The sequence below is a fragment of the Cydia amplana genome, chromosome 13 (assembly GCF_948474715.1).
Source record: "Cydia amplana chromosome 13, ilCydAmpl1.1, whole genome shotgun sequence".
In the NCBI taxonomy this organism is placed as follows: Eukaryota; Metazoa; Arthropoda; class Insecta; order Lepidoptera; family Tortricidae; genus Cydia; species Cydia amplana.
Genome location: NC_086081.1, coordinates 13,087,447 through 13,104,585, shown reverse-complemented (window position 1 = coordinate 13,104,585; position 17,139 = coordinate 13,087,447). Strand labels below are relative to the sequence as shown.

At 39.1% G+C, this 17,139-nt stretch overlaps 1 protein-coding gene and 1 non-coding gene across 3 annotated transcripts in view; both read left to right on the top strand.

Annotated features, from left to right (window-relative positions):
• Positions 1-17,139, top strand: part of LOC134653575 (visual system homeobox 2-like) — a 132,547-nt gene that overhangs the window by 14,239 nt on the left and 101,169 nt on the right. The gene's annotated exons all lie outside the window — the stretch shown is intronic.
• On the top strand, positions 11,042-11,114 carry Trnar-acg (transfer RNA arginine (anticodon ACG)). The gene has a single exon. It is a non-coding gene; the product is annotated as a tRNA-Arg (tRNA).

Below are 17,139 nucleotides of genomic sequence, written 5' to 3'. Positions count from 1 at the left end.
TTGTCTGTATTTGTGTAAGTTGATTTTAATTGATGTCCTACATGACATCAATTAAAATCAACTTACACAAATACAGACAAACAAAATACACGATTCTAAATTGTAGGTACCTACAGTCAGCTGCAGAGAAAACTAGATAGTGCGATCAGGTACTTTTAATGCTGACTATACAAGCAAATAAAATCTTCTGAAAATAATTATTAAATCCTTATACAAGTTTACCTGTTTATAGACCTATCTTTCAGCTTTGAATTAAACACTAGTGGCGTTAAGGTAACATTCCATTTCCGACCGCAGCTGCACTACTGCACCGACACTACTGCAGCGGCTTGAACGCGTCGGTGTCATTGTCAATTTTTATAGTAAAATGAATGACAATACCGATTGCACGTTTTTTCGTTAGCATGTAGCATTATCGTCACTTGCTTTTTCTCGTAAAATATACAAAAGTAAATTAGTATTTTTATTTATACGTCTGCAATGACACTGACATTGACAAGCAACTAACCAACGTTGCTGCGATTGCACGACGCAACAGCAGCAGTCGTCGTCGCTATCGCCGCTGCAGTAGGTAAGTAATGTCGCACCGGTAGTGCAGGTGCGGTTAGAAATGGACTGTCACCTTTATTCATAAACGCGTTACCGGCCTGAATTAGCTATGAATTTTTTGTCTTCTGTATGTATTTGTATAAGAGGAATAAAACATAATTTAACTAAATCAGGCCTGTAAAGTTTTATGAATAAGGGGGTTAGTCTGTACACAGAATATTCAAACCGGGTATCAATTCAACGCACTTGCGAAGCGTCTAAATTTACATCCAAATATTTAAAACGCTTACGAATCCCTTTTCTCCCCTCGATGTTAAGAATAACGCGAGTGAATTAAGTCGTCTTGGGTTAAAAAGTCCAAAAGTAACCCTCCCCTTGGGGAGAGGGGGGAAGGTTGTATAGATTTTCGGGGAGTTTAGAACGATACGCTTCTAATGCCACGCCAAGCGCTGTTTTGTGTGCAAATAAGGTTTTATTTATGGAGAAGTTTTTATTTCAGCTAGCTTTTGACCTTCATTGTATTTATATATATATATATATATATATATATATATTATCTCATTTCACATCTAAAAGATTTAGTTCAACATTTAATTATATTTCCACATTAGTGTTGGAATAAATCGTGTCGTCGAAATATTTTTTTGCTTGTAAGATTTTTATTATCGTATGTATGTTAGTTTGTAAGGTACCTATGTATCTATGGGCCTTAGTTGCCTCACAATAAATTGATTGAATAGGTACGTGAATATCTAAGATTTGGGCGGCCAGAGGACAATTATTTAAAACTGCGACAAAACCCGATTTCGGTTTAGAGTTAGATCAAGAAAAGTCTACAACGATTTTGATAGCCTACGCCGTGCAAGTGTTATTTATTCGTCATAATTTCATAGAAGTTTGACGTTTAAAGTTTGACAGCCCGATCCTCTCCTATTCTGAGTAGGTGACCGAACTTCATTTCGCCGACAATATTAATTATCTAATTTCACATTTCTAAAGGATTTAGGTACTTAAACATTTAATTAAATTCCCACATTAGTGTTGGAATAAATCGTGTCGTCGTAATTGGTCGGGCGCGGCACGCAGATTGCTTTGTTATTCCATTACTCTGTAATTAAAGCTTTGTAAACGCAAAAGTAGCTTTTAAATCACTTTGGAGAATTTCACTGAGAAAAAATACATCTAAGGCAGACGAAAAGACAAATGGGTACTGTATTAATACAATATGAGGAGAGGCATCATGGTAGGACACCTGATACGGCATGACAAGTTTTTCCTGAACATCTTGGAAGGCAGGATTGAAAAGACAAGAGAAGAAGGGAAACCTAGAATAACTTATCTTAGCCAAATAAAAAATGATACGACGTATGAGGAAATTAAAAGACTGGTACAAGAAAGAAATGATTGGCGATTACTCCACCGACAAGAGCAAAGCTCTTAAGTTATGATGATGATGATTAATATAGGTATATAGAATACTTAGATACATAGATTCACTGAAAAAAATATGATCTATCGAGCACAATTAAAATGATTTCATTAAGATTAACTGCTTTAACAATATCAACAAATGTACGTACGTACGTACTCTAACGTAACGTGCAAACAGTAAACTTTACTGTACTTGGTCCGATAGGCCATATGGAACTGTTTAAAGCATTAAACGTTAATGCAATTTCAATTGTTTTAAATGATTTTTTTTGTCAGTGTAGATAGACTTAGACATTACTTACTATGAAATTGCCTACCTACCTAAAAGCGATTAATAGCGTAGAGAGTTATGGTTCAAGCCTACTTTTAAAACGTTTTGGGTTCGCATCCTGGCACGTATCGTATATATGGTCGAGGTACTTATTATTATGTACCTCGACCACATAACCATGTACATTACAGCCGTAAAGAACACACGTATTTAGCCCCTGAGACGTTCATTTCAAGGATTTTACGCAGCAGTAAAAAGGGGCGAAAGGATTAATAAAAAAAGGTTGGTGAGGCGATAAAAGTAGCCAGCGCTGTGATGCCTTCCGAGCTGTTTGCATAATTGAATACTGTTAAAAAACAAGTTTATTTGTACCATTTACAAAGAGGTTTAAGACCCTGGCCGAACTCGGTGTAGAATCGATGTACCATGTACCATGTATGCTAAAAAACAAGTAATAACCACTCAAATTCTTCCTTACAACCAGAAACGCAGATTGTAGAACGCTCCCTTTATCTGAGAGCGCCGCATTTTTCATTAAATAGGCATTTACATTCTTACAGCCAAAAAACCACTCTATTTCTCACCAGTCTTATCTAGAACAAAACTGCGGAATCCCAATTAAACGTCCCCTTTTAAACTCCTATCAATTGTCTTAATAAAACTGAGTCCCCCATTCACTCCTAGACCGCGGCGACCTATTCTTAGCCAAGACATAACTGTAAAGAGCCACTAATTGCGGCCTAATCAAGTGTTAATTAATTAACTTTCAAGTCATTCTGGACCTTATTGTGGGGGGTTAAGAGCGCCCTCATTAGGTTACCTCATTTGCGAGGCCGGAAGGTCTCCGAGATCTAAGGGCCGAGGTGCACTGACTGCATTTGAGATATGAGGTGTGTTGAGAAATGTGTTTTTTTTTGTTTGGAACTGGATAATCTCGATTGGTGATGTATTTATCGGGATAAAGATAAAGAGATTTCATGAATAGTCAAAACTCTTCAAAACATTTTTTTTCAGAATTACTAGAATCTTAGAATATGCAACCTACTTAATATTTTGCCATTAAAATTTAATTAAACTGTAAATCCTTATCTTTTTTTTTTAAAAGTCACATATTATTTTATTGATAATTTACAATAAATACCTAAGATAAACTAACTTATATACTAAAACTACAAATAAATACAGCACAAAAATCTAAAATAAACCACCCTGAATCGTACCTGGCTCAAAGGTCCCCATTATTCCTGCTGCGTTCCCCCGCTGAACTGCAATGGAAACCTGCTGAACCAGATACGACCCAGAGCGAGGATCGCAGCCCCTCTCGCTCAAACGACGCCCCAAATCCCTAAAGAAAGCGCGCGCCTCTGACCCCCAAGGCCCTGCCGTCTCGATAGCCACCGGCACAAAGTCGTACGAGGATTCCAGCGCGGAATACTTCGCGTGCTTAGCCCTTGCCGCGGACTCCGCTGCTGAGCCAGCACAGCTTGTGGTCTGCCTCAAATGAGATGCAGCATAAGTGCTAACACAAGTTGCATCCCACAAAAGGCAGCGCCCCCTCCGCCACGGAATCAAGGTAAGTCCATCTGGCCTCTTACCGTCTGTGCGACTCAACCCCGGCGGCTCCAAAACGCACGGCACGTTAGCCGACACTAAAGCCCGCCGCACGATCTCATTAATCGAGTGGTGCCTCGGGAACCGCCCAGCACACCTCTGGCAACTCAGACCGTGGTGCCCATCTTCCCCCACCAATACTCCACAACGGCAACGATGGGCCTCACACACCCTTGCCCCCAACCTGAGAGCCGCCGAAATTCTCAAAGAATCGTTGTCTAAGAGCGTCCCAAGCTGCGGCGAAGGCAAGGCATGTAACCACGCTCCAGACTCTGGTCGCTCAAGGGCTTTAAGGCGAGCCACGTCAGCACCCGAGGCAACACCCAACAGTGAGTCGTAGACGTGCTTGCTCCACAAGTCATCCCATTGCTTCTGAACAGCGGGATTGTCAGGCCGCTTAGCGCCGGGGATAGCATCCGACCATCTCGCTAGAGCATCAGAAACTAACGGGACCGGAAAATTACCACCATGTAAAGGGAAAATGCGAGTGGCAAGATCCGCAGCCCCGTGAGCCGACGCAAGAAACGCGACTATCCCTAACCCCTCAACCGCGCGTATCCCTAAACCACCATACCGTATGGGAAGAGCAGCTTGAACCCACTGTGTGTTGCTAAGCTCCACATTCAAAACCATCTCCAAAGTCGCCCTGAGCTCACGGTCGATATCCCTTGCTTCGTCAACGAACTGCCACGTCGGGGATGTTCTGAGGATGTAAGTCATCCGAGGCGTGGCAAAGCAATTCCGCAATAGAGTCAAGGCGACATGGGATGACAAATTGAGCAAATGGTCTCGAACGGCGACCAGAGCGTCCTTTTTGACTTGTAGAGCAGCGGCGACTCCGTCTGGAAAAATGGGCGCCCCCAACAAAGATAACCCAGACCTGTTCACCGTTTTAACCCCAGGCAATATAGACTGCAAACTATCCAAATAAGAATCCGATACCGGTCCGCAGGTATAGAGCTCACACTTTGCTGGGTTCACTTCCAGACCTAACTCTTTCAAGGCTGGTATCAACTGACGTAGGTCCCCCACGACTTCGTCCGGCTTTCCCCCAATCGTACCATCGTCAAGATACCACACATTAAGTGCAGACTTAAGCTTGACAATGGCCTTCTGTATCGCCAGACAAAAAATCAAGGGACCCAAAGGATCTCCTTGTTGTGCCCCAACTTGTGATATTATCAATTCTTCCTTGAGGTAAAGATAGGTAGAAGTACAATAACATTGATACAAAAAGGGGTAGAGAGACGGCACAAGCTCCAAGACTTCCCTTAACATAGTGTCCCTGTCAAGGCAATTAAAAGCGTTCCTCAAATCTACCTTGACAATGACACCATCTGTGTTATCACGCTCTAAAACAAACGATCTAGTAGCGTGTATTGCCGCCTCGCAACCCCTTGTCGTACCAAAGCCGATCTGGTGCGGCTGTAAGTACTCCGACATAACGCCCCTCACAGCCTGACAACTCAACTTTGCCGTAAGACGCCGAATCACACTACCCACGGCAATAGGCCTTATACCTCCATCTTTCTTAGAAAGGGCACACAACGAAGCACCATAAAGGTAAGGCCTCACCTGCAAGTTAAGCATTCCCCTTAGCAGGAAATTGCACAAGGAAGTTAAAGATTCCAACAAGCGCGGCCCGTTATTACTTATTACCTGCAGACGACGACGTTAGCTCCTTTAGATGTTGCGGACTTAGGCCATCCAACCCAGATGCAGACCCATTATGAAACGAGCTTAACGCCTTAGCCACCTCATCTGATGTAACTGACAAATGGGCACTATTCTGGTCCGGCTCTGGTGGGAAACACCACTGTTTAGAGGGGGATGGATGCTTATCCCGCATCGCGCTTAGTGTATCGTCGTTCATAGGCGCCAGTGACGATTCTGATAAGAGCAACCGCACTGCACCCCTTAAATCACCATCATAAACTTTGGCCTCTATTGCACGATATTTAGAACTAGACTTATTATGGTCGCTGTCGCCGGGAAGGAATAAATCCATATTTTCAATATTTTCCTTGACACGACTAGTTAAAGATTTGTTAACCTTGCTCTCAGGAACCCTTAAGGCCGAAAAAGAAAAAGAAAGTAAGGCCAACCAGTCCTGGACCTCGTTTGTACGCAGCGCCTCATTTATAACGTCACACAGCTTACCAGCGGCGAGACTTCGTGCCCCCTTCGGTATATGCCTCAAAACCCGTACATTCGCTTTTAAGGATGGTAAAACCTCCAAGTTACTCACTGCAGCCGGCGACGTAACTGTTATGCTCGGAACGGGCTGCGGCGAAGCACGGTTTAAACTAGGAGTAGCTCCCGAATTGGGGGGGTGAGCCACATCCCGGTGCACTTTACTAATGTGAACATTAAGTCCCCGAGGCACCACGTACAACTTGGGAGATCCCGGACAATACGGGCACGTTGCTTTGGCGGGGCTGCTCATATTATCAAGCACATAAAAACGAATTAAATAAAAATAACATAAAAATACATCCCACTAAAATAACAACATTATATATGTATACCTAATGAATACATCAACAAACGACAATCGCTCAATACAAATGTCTGCTAACTAATAAAACTTTACGTTTTATAATATATCTGTGTTTTTAAACCTATTATGTTACGTTAACGTTAACTATCCATTTCACATAAACCGTTGAACACATAAAATATAACTTATAAGGTAAATCACACTGTCATATTCAAATAAAAGTAAAAAGCAAATACATTAGCAAATCAAAAAAAATGTCATCAAAAATTACAAAAAAAAATACAATTACAATAATAAAATCATTGAATAAAATAAAAATAAAAAACGAATTTACCTATATTAATATAAAACTTTTTATCCAAATATCATCACAATATTCACAACCAACAAAATAAAGTCCAAAAAAATACAAAAAGTTCATTGCTCCTAATTTCGCTGGCAAACCGTGGATTCGAACTGTGCTCACTTACAGCGCGACACCCTCTACGTCGAACGCGGTAACCACTCGTCCATTCCGACGACACTCAAGTTGACGAAAAGTTAAAAAGTACTGTGCACCAAAACTTGATATGCTAGAGGAACTGTAAATTAAGTAAGTAAATATGTATATTGTTTCAGACCTGAATAATAGTCTTACGTTGTTTTATAAAAATAACAATATACACTACTTACGACTAATAGTTAAGGCGCAAGCTAGTACATTACATTTGGTAGTACCTATATTACATAAAAAGAAAATGCAAGAAAAAAATCGTGCTTAAATAAATTAGCAGCGACTTAGAAACAATTTTAACGCAATTTGATACATCCAAACATACTCAACAAGTACAAAATAGATATCAGCCCCCGTGTTAATTAATTTTGTCACAGACTTATAAGTGAAGTCTTTCTGAATCAGGACCAATTAAAATTTAAACATCTCCGAAAATGTCCTTTAGGCCCTCAGAAGTTGGCGACATCGCGTTTGTCCGTGAAAGCGGCCCAATTTGGCGGCACCGGGGCTCCGGGTCGGGACGGAAGCGCCCGGGGCTACGCGGGACCGTATGGGCGTATGTCGGAGGAGGCTAGTGGGGAGATGCGACTTTTGGATTAGGAGAGATTTTGGAGTATTGTTAATTACCCGCTGCGATGAGTGAGGTTGATAAATGTGGGTATCTAATTTCTATTGATAGTCTTAGCTTGTTTACTATCTTCGTAGATATTTATTTACTATACAACATTTGGTTTACCACTCATAATGGCGTCTGCAGAAGTAATCGTCTGAATAATTTTTTCTGGAAAATTTTGAACACTATATAATATGTTATTGTATGGAAACAATAAAGCAATTTTGCTGTTGATTAGCCATAGTTCAGATAAACAGTGATTTTTACAAAAGTTAGCTTTGGATGATAAAGTTTTTGTACTTATTACATTTTGGCTTTCTAAACATAATAAAAATCAGTGTCCGTAGCTGACTATATTAACTTATTACTAACCGCTTAGATTCGAGTTTTAGTTATTAGATCTGCCTTCAATGTGATACTGATCTAATAACTAAAACTCGAACTGGCCCGTAGCCCTCGGCTTAGTCCACATTGTAGGAAAAACAACTGTATACCAATACCAGTATTGACAATTAAAACATATCCATATTTTCAGTCCACCATAAGCACACACACAAGCGCACGTCGGCATGCGTGTGTTTAGTTGTTTACAAGTGGCGGGCGCCCGGCGAATGCCAATTGGGTTTTTTATCGTGCCCGCCAGGCGTGACGACTTGCAGCCTGCCATAGAACGTGCACTGTAAAAAACCTAGCAGTATACATATGTACATTCAAGATCAATGTTTTATTTTCTTATTTTACAGGATAATTTCACTCTGCATTGAAATGAAGTCAGAAATCCAATGTTAAACTATTATAATCCAATCCACTAATAACAATCCAAGCATAGATTTTATACAGAGTTTTAAAACTTAAAAGTCTTAAAACCATTTGGGTTTTTTATCGAACTCGGCAGGCATTGCGACGTCTATTCTATGTGATGGCCTAGTTACTGTGAGAAGAATTTAAGCAAGTACCTACTACTTTATTTTTTTATTAGAAGGGACAAGGACGGTCGTGGATGTAGCTACTATAAAAATTATAATTATGTTTCTGGTGGTCAAGAATCGTTGGATCAACTCTCGGTTGTGCTGTATAAAGCAGAAAAAAACGTTTAAAAAATTATGCAATAAATAAAAATTTATTCAACATTTATACATACCTAGACAAAACGTTAAAGCTATTAGGTGGATATTCATTATTCGTTCTATTCAAACTATTCATTACTAAATTATAGCCCATTTTTTATGGTTTGTAATTTCACATATCGTTATTAGATTACGACTTTTTATTGTTAGTATTACTACGTATACCTACGTACATAGGTACTCATAGGTCTCGAAAATCATAATTTTGCTATCCAGACATCCAACATATCAAAAAAACTCATTCAAATATTTTTACGATTTCTAAGCCAAACAAGACTGGAGTTAAAAAAATGCAAAAAAATCCCATTCAAACTCAAGCCTAACTCCGTCCATTGTACAGAGAGCTCGCGGGTCGTTTCTAGGCGCCGCAATTGTATAAACATTTCATATTAAATTGAGGACCGGGGGAGCTCTGTCTTGGTTGGTTTTTTCGTGGAGTATTGTCAAGTGCGTCCACTATAACCTGATCCGCGTCCTGGCTTGTACTGTCCCCTTTTCCCTCCAATGTTCTTCTTGGCAGGGGGGGTGAGGAAGGTCATGATATGTTGGGGTTGGCGTACAGAGCTGGTGTGAACTAGTGCACTCATCACACGTACTACAATGCTCCCTAACTGCCTGCTATTAACCCTGTTCAACCCTTTCGGGAGGGATAGTGATGTTCTTAAATATTTGTTGAGCTTCATTGACCGTTTGGTCGACAAATAAATGGGATACCTACTGCAAATGCTTAGGGACTTATTCGGGTTAAACAACTAATATAGGTTTTATAGGTGTGTTATGTCGGTACCTACATCTGCATAAGTATTCTACGAGTATCTGCATCACATCTCTAGATACCGCTTCAAAAGGTTCAAGATTACCTATAGGTATTCATTTCATGGTACTGAGACTTTCGAACCTCATGGTGTAAATTTTTATTAATTTTTTACCTAATACTCTTTATCGGGCACTTAATAAAATAAAAATCTTACAAGTGCCTATTTTACAGGGGTCACATGTATAAATAATTAGGGTAGCAATACAAAAAACGGTTTTGATACGTAAAAAAAAATACGAACCGTAGTTTTACCACACGTTTGTCCAATTTTTAAAATTCCCTTCTATTTTTCTTAAAACATGCTTTGTCGGTAAATACGTAAGTATACATTATTCAACTTCGAATGGCTCGAATAATTAATCGACTGCTAATTAATAACGTGTTCATCCCATCCCTATATAGCTTCACACCTCGCCCGCGGCGGCTGGTCCCGAGCCCCTCAAACAAAACTCAACTTAAACGCCCTCATTTAAAAGCTCTAATTCCATTACTTGAAAAAGTATTTTTGTAAACCAATTAAATGAAAACCTTATGCCTGAGATATAAGGTCCTATATTGAATCTTCCTAAATGACAATTCGATAAAACAAAGGTTTCTGTGCCGGGGCATTAAGACCGGTTTTTGCAAATCATTGAGCTGACAATTGTTCAATCTTTCAATTAACCTAATACGCCTACAAGTGTGCCTGTAGCCTTTAATTACTTTGCTACCTATTGAAAAAGTAAAAAAATCGATAAGATGTTTTAAGATGTGATGATTAACTTTATTGAGACGTCAGGTTTTTGTTTCTAATTTTATACAAAAGCTTTTGTTTTTTTTTAGTTACTAAGGTCTCTGTGATAATGAAAATCTTGAGTGAAAGAACCACTAAAAGCTATCCTCATACTTTTGTCTATTTATTTACATAGTAATAATATGAGAGCTGGCTGATAATTATTTTAAAAAAGCGGCCAAGTGCGAGTCGGACTCGCCCATGAAGGGTTCCGTATTTAGGCGATTTATGACGTATAAAAAAAAACTACTTACTAGATCTCGTTCAAACCAATTTTCGGTGGAAGTTTACATGGTAATGTACATCATATATTTTTTTTAGTTTTATCATTCTCTTATTTTAGAAGTTACAGGGGGGGGGGGACACATTTTACCACTTTGGAAGTGTCTCTCGCGCAAACTATTCAGTTTAGAAAAAAATGATATTAGAAACCTCAATATAATTTTTGAAGACCTATCCATAGATACCCCACACGTATGGGTTTGATGAAAAAAAAATTTTTGAGTTTCAGTTCGAAGTATGGGGAACCCCAAAAATTTATTGTTTTTTTTTCTATTTTTGTGTGAAAATCTTAATGCGGTTCACAGAATACATCTACTTACCAAGTTTCAACAGTATAGGTCTTATAGTTTCGGAGAAAAGTGGCTGTGACATACGGACGGACAGACAGACGGACAGACAGACAGACAGACAGACAGACAGACATGACGAATCTATAAGGGTTCAGTTTTTTGCCATTTGGCTACGGAACCCTAAAAACAACTAAAACATTATGGCGTCACTTTGAATTTTAACCTAAAAATAAATACAGATAACGGGACCGATAGCAATGGTTAATTTCGCTAGGTTAGTCATCTGGCCTTGTGGCGCAACGGATAACGCGTCTGACTACGGATCAGAAGATTCCAGGTTCGAATCCTGGCAAGGTCGCTCAATGATTTTTTTGATTTTTTTTTTCAAGCATCTTGAAATCTTCTCAACAGAGGATTTGATTGTAATTTAATTGGTTTTTAATGAACGTAAACCGTAAATTTCGTGATTTTTTTCTTTTCAAGTCTACTCACAAAAGCTGTTTAATTTTATTCATTAATTTTATTTTATTTTGTAACTACATACTATGTAAGGGACTTTTACGTATTTTTAGTAGGTAAATAAATCAATCAAATCAATAAACTGTTAGTACATAGGTAAATAAATTATTCTTACCCCTAATTATTTTTGTGTAAGTACCTACGAATAATAAAATAATTTTAAGTTTCTTAAAATAATTTTGTAAAATAAGTACATAGGTAGGTACAGTACCTACAGTACAGTAGACACATAATTATGTTCAATTATAATAGGTACATCCTGTAAACCAAATTTTATCATAAAAATCACACATTTACTTCTGTTTCATCAAGTCTGTAGGTCATTTAGTTCCGAAGTTAAGCGAAAGCAAAGTTTCGCATTTATGACACTCATTCATTCACTCATGATCATCAGAATAGAATTAGTACTTCCCATAAACTCAGAGAGCTGAAATTTGGTACAGAGTTAGGGTTTAATGGCCACATAAAGCCTAAAAATATTGCAATATCAGTCACGGTTTTAAAGATCTAAGAACTGCATAAGTAAGTTTGTAATCCCATATAAATATATGATATTACAAAGTTACTGTTGCAGTTCCTACAAATAGTAGGTACACTACGATGTACGATGTGAGTATGAATGAAGATATGTTTAGTTATTATATGTGTATACATGGTATGGGTATGAGTACCCGAAAAGAAGGACTGCCTACAAAAAGAGATGAGATCCCATCAAAAACATTACATGTAAAAAGGTGCAAGTCTCGCAACGCTTTTACTACAAAAAAGTTTTTAATGTGAAACCAAGTCGGTTATTTTAATCAGTGCCAGGAGGTGTTAAAACCGTATCAATAAGATATCTTTAACTTGTAATACATATAATGACTTGGCAATCGCACATAATGCTTTATTCGTACCGTACTCGTAAATATGTGTAATGCTCAAAGTTTGAGCCTCAAACTGCAATTAGCGCTAGCGTTATGTTCAATTAGAACTATTTTTAATAGGTGACGATGATCCTTTTGTCATTATGCAGCCGTGCGATGGCCAAGTCATTATACGTATTACAAATTAAAGATATCTTATTTATACGGTTTTAACACCTCCTGGCACTGACTAAAATAACCGACTTGGTTTCACATTACATCTCAAAACTTTTTTGTAGTAAAAGCGTTGCGAGACTTGCACCTTTTTACATGTAATGTTTTTGATGGGATCTATTATTCATAATCTTAACAAAAGCCATATTTCAACCAAAAAAACTTAACCCTCCCGCAGCGGAGGCGTTACACGCTACTATTTAATTTAGTTAACCCTTTCACGGCATTGTGTCGCAAATCTTTGTAGTGACAAAAGCCATTATTGAAGCCACGGTTGTGACACTGTTGTGACAGTGTTTGGTGACACTTCCGAAATGACAAAAGAAAAGGTACCATACCATTGTGTTGATAAAAATTAAAGAATAAGTGATTTATTCATATTATGGCCTGTTGGGATATTATAAAGTCATACAATTCTTAATACAATACTTAAGATGCGGTACCTAGATTAAAATAGTTATTTTCGATACAAGTGCGAAAAAGAGGAAATTCGAAACGAGTGGCGATAAATTAAAACACGACCCAAGGGAGTGTTTTAAATCGACACGAGTTGCGAATTATCTATTCGCACGTGTATCGAACAACGTTTTACAGTACATATGGCACTTTAAAGTTTCGACATACGCACGAAAAGTGCTATTTTACGCACTAGTGCCGAAAAGTAGCCCCATATGTACTGTAAACTATACTTTGTAGCTTTGGGCAATTATATTCATTTTTTTAATTGTGACAGAATCATGGAAGTGCTGTGCCCTGTTTATCAAAAGTTTGTACCTTGTAATACAAGTGGAAGTCCCTTTCTAACAAAAGCTGTCAAAAGGGTACTTCCATTTGTATTACAAGTTACAAGCTTTTGATAAACAGGGCACTGGTCGTGATTGGATCCAGAAATCATAAGTCTTTTGTTTTTATCTAATTGTATTATATTGAGCAGTAATAAGTGCACATTTTAAGTGTGTTTCGTTATTTTAGCGCATATTATATAATTTTTAAACCCATTCCTGGAACCTGGAACACCTTACCTGCAAAATACTTAAATAGGTTATTACTCATAACTTTTTTTAAATTGGAGTTGAAAAAACACTACCTACACCGAATGTTGTTTTAAATCCAAGAAAATTATAGGGCAATTATCACAGGTTTTTATATCTTTTCCTAGAATGTGATATTTTTGAAGACATATCAAGTGTTTGTATAGGCTTCTGGGTTAATCGCGTTTTTAGTTCGGCTATTTAAGATGGATGACTAGGAGATATTGATTTAAGTAGGTACCTATACTTCATAGAAAAGAGAAAGTTTTTTCAAATGTCCATTTAATTCAATTTTTAATGGTGACGCTATTCTGAGGACACGGGAAAAAGTACTTTTAAATTATCTCATGTCATTTTGGGCTGATTTGTTGAATTGACAATTTAGGTTAGGTATCTGTGAGAACATTTTTGTTTGGGTAATTTTCTAATTTTACAAAGAATGAGCATATAAAACAAATATTACAAAGTAGTTTTGTATTAACCCGTATGCCCTTGTCAACAATTTGAAATTGTTAATAACAGTCCAACTTGTCTGGGAACGGAACAAGGCATACGACAGGTTAGGTTACCTACCCCTTTCGACCGAAAATGAACAGAAGAAGACTTCACACATCATGTTCATGACCCTATCAATTACAGAGGAATTTAATTTCAATTGGCGTCAAAAGCCAATAAAAGTGGCATTACCGCAGCTTAGACAGTTATGAGCCCTTACTTCTGACAGGATTAGTGGGAGAGAGAAAAGATAGTGAGGGTGCGACTGCGACGATATGTTAAAAAGTATTTTAGCCAAGTGTTAGCGATGCGCTCACTATAGGTACATACTGTACTTATACCTATGTAATTAGTTAAGTTTTATTCCTAAGGAAAAGTTGCCATGTTAATTCGATACTTAAGTACTAACGTTTAAGGTTCAAAATTGTTTGTCAATATCTTATTGTTAATATCTTATGCAAGTAATGCAATATGTTACTATGCGCCGGCGGCAGTCCGCTGCTAGACGCGATCCATTTCACTCGACTCTGTATCCGAAAATCGAATTAAAGTTCATTGTTAAGTTTAACTTTGCCTTTTCATTCCTCGTGCTAGTGCCATAATCTACAAAGTGGTCTTCGAGCCGGATTATGCATCGAACGCCTATAAAAATGGAAACTCGCAGTGCGAGGGCACGTCGGGAGCACGAGGAACACATGGCGCGCGAGCGTGAACAAAGAAAAAGTGAGGTTATACCGCCGTGCAATGTAACTACGCCCGAAAAAGTCGAGAAACCTTTGGATCCGATGGTCAAGAAGTTTCTACAATACAAATTAAACGCGACAGGCAGCATAAAGTCGGAGCCGATGCAGCAATTTAAGCAAATTCCCGATACGAAGCCTGCCGCCTCACATGTGGGTGCCGTCCCGAGTAGCAAGGGCTCACGAAGATCATCAGCCTCTAAAATTCCTTCATTGATAAAGCCTGCAAATGTAATAATAATCTTTTCTCACACATTGATATGTTTAACATTCCGTTAGTTAAGTTTAAGTTTGAGGTTCTTAGTATATTGAATACTTAATGCTTAGAATATTTTAACTTTAACTCATTTTTTTTCCCCACTAATATCTTTTATTTTTAAATTCATTAGTAATGCCGACAAATGTTTGTTCTGTGGATATTGTTATTCCGTTGTTTATTTTTTGTATACGTGTTAGTAGTTAGTGGCAACTTCATTGGTTCATGTATTGAATAATATTAATATCTGTAAGTATTATTGTACCGTTTGTGCCCAAATAAACATTAAAACATTAAAACATTAAAGAAGCCAGGCGAAAACAATTAATTTTGGACGCCGCTAAGGAAAAGGCTGCGATTCAAATGGACCTTATTAATAAAACCTTAGACGCGCAACTTGCAGCGCTTAGTGACGAAGAGGAGCTTGAGGAATACAGTTCACAATTCGATGGTAATTTACCTCTTCGCAACGATATAAATGCGTGGGTTGAGCAGCAAAGCAACCACACGGAACTACCTGAGGAGCAGCCAGTCCCCGACAATGGAGTCACAACGGACACGCTGCACATTCCAGTTCCAGCACGGATGCCTACACCTGTCATACCCTCCGCATTCACCGAGCAAGCTCAGCCGAGGCCAGCGTCTAGCTTAGCACCGCGCGCCGCCGCCGATGGCTTCATGCCGGCAGCGCCGCCTGCGCCCGAAGGTACCGTCAGCGCGCTCAACCAAACAGTGCAATTATTAGCCGGCGCACTTAAAGACCTATCGACCGCTAGCAACCAAGTGCCTAACGCCAGTCTGCTCAGCCGCATTAGCACGCCTAAGGACCTACCTGAATTTTCAGGTGACCAGTTAGAATGGCTTCAGTTCAAACAGGCCTACCAGGAGTCTACTGAGGTCTGTAAATTTACAGATAAAGAAAATTTATGGAGACTTCGTAAATGTCTTAAAGGAGCCGCACGAGATGCAGTCGCCGCATTGTTCATCAGCGCCACGTCGCCCGACCGGGTAATGTCGACATTGGAGCTACGTTTTGGAAACCCTGACAGCATCATTTCTCGTATTCTGCAAGACATTAAGAAGCTACAGCCTTTACAACTCGAATATCATAAGGATATAGTTATGTTCGCAGTAAAGGTTCAAAATTTCGTAGTAGCTGTGCGAGCAGTAGGACGCGAGGAGTACCTACACGGCATGAATATCGTCTCCATCATCCTGTCCAAGCTGCCCACTGTGCTCATCTCCAAATGGTCAGATTACAGTTTTAAACTTCTTCAAGATGCGCAGAAATCGAGGTTAGTCATTCTATCGGATTTTCTTAATGACGAAGCATTGAAGATTTCTAAAACTGCAAGTTTCTTAACAACTACGCGCAACGATACCTTTAAAAACAAGTCGAGCGATCATTCATCTTCCCGTACACAAACTGTTTTACTACAAACTGAAGAAGGCGATTTAAAATGTTTATTTTGCCGAACAGCTGTGCATAAGTTAACGGAATGCAAACCATTCAAGAAAGCGTTGCGCAAAGTACGATGGCAACACGTGAAGAAAAACGGCTTATGCTACAAATGCATTATCTCCAAGCATGAACGCGATACCTGCAAGTCCCCCGCGTGCGACAAGGACGGCTGCGGAGCTCCACATCATCGCCTACTACATTATCCGGTAAACAACAGTGCGCGTGACGTCACGGCGGCGCCCGCGCCGCTACCGAGTGCAAGTGTACCGAATAATAGTACCGCGATAAACGGACCCGTGCCGCGCGAACCCGCGTTCAAGCCAGTGACGGACACTTTAACTCATATAAATGCGACCGACAGCAGAGTGTTGTTAAAAGTAGTACCAGTGCGTGTTCAGGGACCTAACGGTATAGTAAATAGCACCGCGCTATTGGATGATGGATCTACCATCTCGTTAATAAGTGCCAATCTCGCGCAACGCGTGGGCCTACGTGGTAACTCGCAGACATTACACGTTCACGGTGCGTTTAAAAATGACGGGATTGAGTACAAATCGACCAAAGTGAATGTCGACATTAAAGGTATGGACGATAAGGTTTATAATGTTAAATTGCGTTGTGTTGAAGAATTAAGTTTGGCAATACAAACACTGTCTGTTTTAAAATTAGTTAATTATTCTCACCTAGCCGATATAAAACATAAATTTTGTACCACTGATTCAAAACCTGAATTATTGTTAGGTCAGGATAACTTACATGTTGTGATACCTATTCAAGTAAGGGAGGGCAAAGATAATAATG